The sequence below is a fragment of the Helianthus annuus genome, chromosome 12 (genome assembly GCF_002127325.2).
Source record: "Helianthus annuus cultivar XRQ/B chromosome 12, HanXRQr2.0-SUNRISE, whole genome shotgun sequence".
Classification (NCBI taxonomy): Eukaryota; Viridiplantae; Streptophyta; class Magnoliopsida; order Asterales; family Asteraceae; genus Helianthus; species Helianthus annuus.
The window spans coordinates 4,830,821-4,835,249 of record NC_035444.2 but is presented as its reverse complement, the minus strand read 5'-3'; the positions used below and the strand labels follow the sequence as shown (position 1 = coordinate 4,835,249).

The 4,429-nt window shown below is 37.5% G+C and overlaps 1 long non-coding RNA gene across 1 annotated transcript; it reads right to left on the bottom strand.

Annotated features, from left to right (window-relative positions):
* Positions 1–700: 700 nt before the first annotated feature.
* On the bottom strand, positions 701–3,566 carry LOC110896304. The gene is made up of 3 exons (XR_002567821.2): positions 3,055–3,566; positions 1,537–1,664; positions 701–950 (listed from the first exon to the last, which is right to left on the bottom strand). It is a non-coding gene; the product is annotated as an uncharacterized LOC110896304 (long non-coding RNA).
* Positions 3,567–4,429: the final 863 nt, after the last annotated feature.

Sequence of the window (4,429 nt, the reverse complement as noted above, 5' to 3'; positions counted from 1 at the left end):
AATCATGTAAAGATGGGCATTGTTGTAATTGTAAGCTTGTGAAATTGTTCTTTGGTATATTGCTTCCTCCATCTAAGCCAGTTTTTGTGTAGGATAGCATAGTTACAAGACATGGATTGAGGATTTAGACAGTGGGCAATAACATAAAGAACAACTGAACCTGGTCTTTAAATGAATTAGAATATTAAATGGATTAATTAATATACATGTCATGCTATCCACACAAGAATTAATAATACTCATGTTTATATATAGGTTGCAAGGATTAATGTTTTGTAGCCGGAACTTTCATTGAACCGTCAGTCTTATCGGTCGATGGCCAGTCACTTTTAAAATCTAAATGACATTATATATATAGGATTAGGATCATTTGAGAACCAGTTATAGCCACTTATTTTTTTAGACACTACAAGAAACAGGCACCTTTAGCGACGACACGTGTCGCCGCTAAAAGTCCTTTTTGTCGCCGCTATTGCCTTTTAGCGGCGACATTTCGTCGCTAAAGGGTCGCCGCTACAGACCGGCCGCTATTGGTCACCTGTCGTCGCTAAAAAGGGTGTGTCGTCGCTATTTACATTGTCGCCACTAAAAGTAAAAAAAAGGGAAAAAAATAATTTTCTGCATTGTTACCCACATACAATTACATGCACATTTTTTTAAGTTTTTCCTAAACATACATGGACCAAAACATTCATAAATATACAAAGAATTAAACACTAATTCACATTCAAACAACCAAAAATTACATAACAGTTTGTTTATACAAACTCAACACACAGTGTTATGAGAATTAAAAGTTGTTATGAGAAGCTAAAGTAGTAAGGTACTAAGTGGTTATACAAACTCAACACAGTGTGAGCAGCAATGAGAAAAAAAGATGTAGGGCTTCATTCAGACCCAGCCATGCCCCATCTTCCATGGAGTGTACCCTAATATAGAATATAGATTACCTGCAAAAGAATAAAAGGAGGATATGAGTACACTAAATTTCGGCTGCAAACGCAACGGTTAACTTTAGTGTACTCATTAAACACAGTCCTTTAACGGCTGCGAACGGGCCGTAAACGTAGCTGATAACGTTTGCAGCCGTTAAACCGCTGTGTTTATGGGCCGTTCGCAGCCGTAAACGCATCCGTTTAACGGCTGCGAACGGGCCGTAAACACAGCGGTTTAACAGCTGCAAACGCAGCGGTTAACCGCTGCGTTTGCAACCGTTAAACCGCTGCGTTTACAACCGTTAAACCGTTGTGTTTACAGCCCATACGCAGCCGTTATACGGCCATAAACGCAACCGTTTAACGGCTGCGAACGGGCCTTAAACGTAGCTGATAACCGCTGCGTTTGCAGCCGTTAAACCGCTGCGTTTATAGGCCGTTTGCAGCCGTTATACGGCCGTAAACGCAACCGTTTAAAGGCTGCGAATGGGCCGTAAACACAGCGGGTTAATGTCTGCGAACGGGCCATAAACTGTCATTAATTAATGTAAAAAGATAAAAAAACAGAGCAGATATATAATATAAGTAAAGCAGTGATTACCTTAATTGCCAAACAAGATGCAAGCCTGTTAGCATACTAAATGTGTTTGGCCAGCAGTCCACTTGGCGTGAAACATTCTTGCAGCGTAAATATCTTGTTGAACTTCTGCTCCCCTCCACTCGTAGCACCTACGTGCAAGAAAACAAAATAAAATTAAACATAAGCATTTTAAAATTAAGAATTAACATCAAAACAATAATCTTTTCGCTTCCTTCAGCTCGCATAGAAGTCTAGTGCATCCTCACTTTTAAAAAACAAATGAACTTTGGAAAGAAGATAGAAAAGAAAAACAAGCTTTTTAGTATTAATACCCGAACCAAATCTAGTTTTTTCTCTAAGAGTTTTCCCTCAATATAGATTATTATAGACAAAAATCAATGGGTAAAACCCAGACCAGTTCAACTTCCACTGATTTGCTAAAGTTTCTTTTAGTCTTGTGCATATTGAATTAGTTATAACTAATTGGTTTAGTTGTGTTGCTTCGAATGCCGGGTTGGACTCGCCAACCCACTACATGACCAGTTTGGAACCTTATGGTAATTTTTATTTTTTCTTTGGCCCTTGTTTATAGCTATATATAGTACACCATACCTCAATACAATTTATTCAATTCACATATTCAAACAGTCTATGATTATATCAAATATCCCAATGTAATACTTCATTTGTTCCATAAAATATATGATCAACTAAGAGACTAAATATAACAACACTTTCTAACATATGCAATCAACATCAAAGATACACACTACACTGATCATATTATGTATGAACAAAAACCTTTTTGTAAAATTTTCTAACATATATCGCATCATAGCCTTGTATAAAGAGTAACTCAAGAAATTTTGAAAGCAGAACACCCAACTATGTTGTGTAACTCAACTACTCAAGAAAGTTACATAGTTGTGTACCCGGAAACCAACATACCCGACCAGAAACAGATCTGCAGGCACATAAAAATACTAGACCTGAAACAGATCCGGGTTTGACAAAAAATCATAATACACATGGACTCAAATTAGCTATTGCATTATTAGTTATTTCAACTCTATAAGTATAGGCGGATGATTTTTCAAAATATTTATTGATTAACTTATGTATTCTATGTTAGAGCTTTATCTCTTCAATTAAAAAAACCTTAATTATTAACTAATACTGTAATCAAAACACAAATATGGAACTCTAATCTTCATTTTTTTGCTTAGATGATCATACACTATGTCCAGTATAACCTTTTACAATACAAACCAAAATAAAAAGGTACCTATTTATATATTTCGGAATAAGGTTTGTTCAACCCTATGCATACATCTGTTTGACCAAAAAAGAAAGTCAAAATAAAATCAACCAAACATCACAAACGGAATAAAATTCACCTAAATCTGACTCAAAATCTTACCTCAAAACACTACAATGATTAGGACTCAAAAACTTACCTCAAACACTACATGTGTAGAAGTATTACAAGCCAAACACTACATATCTACTCAAATTACAAACAATCAGTAATGTATGTACCATAGTTGGTCGGAACCTGCAGACAAAGATGGTCGGTGTTGGGTCGCCGGTGGTTGGAGTGGGGTCGGACGTCACAGAAGTGGTCGGGAGGTGGGGTCAGACATTGATGATGGTTGGAGATGCGGAGGTGGCCGGAAGGTGGTGGGAGATACGGAGGTAGCCTGGAAGTGGTCGGAGATGCGGGGCTTCATATGGTTGCAGATTGGAGAGAAATTGGGGACAATGAAGGGTTTGTTTTGGGGGGAATGAATAATTGGGGACAATCTTGTTTGGAGGGAAATGAAATTGGGGATGAATAATGGTCAGCTCTTAGATTCATCAAGTCATAACGGCCAAAATCAACTCAGGTAATGAGCACACGGATTATAAGCATTAGCGGCGACATATAGGATGTCGCCACTAATGCTGTCCCCACTAATGCCATAAATTCTTGTAGTGAGACTTCAGTATTAAATATATAACGTAAACAAAAAATGAAACGCTCAGTCTGTTTAACAGTAACTAACATATTCAAATGAGCTGAGTTTACATGTCCTCAACCGGACCGGTTATGTAACCGCTTTCCAATCCGGCTAACATATGGCACTTAAAAACAGTGGTAGGGTGAAATTTATATAAAAAAATGCATGTGAAGGTTTATCTAAGCCAAAATGACCCTTTTTCTACTTTTCGAATCCCATTCCAAGGAGGCCATATGCAAACACACTACCAAAAAATGTCTTGGAAAATATGTTAATTAATATTTCATTTTCACATGTGGGTCCCATGGTTTAGAATCTTTTGGCAAGTATATAACCCCTTCGGGTTTCAATCAAGAAAATCACTCACTCAAATATCGCCATATCCTCTCTTCTTTTGCTAATTTAGCTTCACTAGACTTTGATTACATCCACAAGGTTAGCACTTTCTTTAGAGATTAACATTTACAATGCTTTTAAAAGAGATGAAATGTGATGGTTCTTACTACTTTTTGGTGTTTTCAGGCTATAAAACTTCTAGCAAAAGAAAATGAGCAGTGGAGATTGGATGTGTGCTTCATGTCAACATTTGAACTTCAAGAAACGCGAAGCTTGTCAAAGATGTCATTGTCCTAAATTCGCCACCCCTGATGAGGTGTCATCTTATGGGATGAATAGAACGGAAATCTTAGCCGGAGACTGGTATTGTGCCACATTCAACTGCGGGGCACACAATTACGCGAGCAGGACCGCATGTTATACGTGTGGTGCACTTAGAGATTATACCGCTATGATGACGGCTCAGAACGCATATGGCTATGATGCTAGTGTTGTTCCAGGCTGGAAAACAGGAGATTGGATTTGCAATAGGTATAAAATAAAATTCTCAAGTGAAATAGCTAGATCAATAAATTATT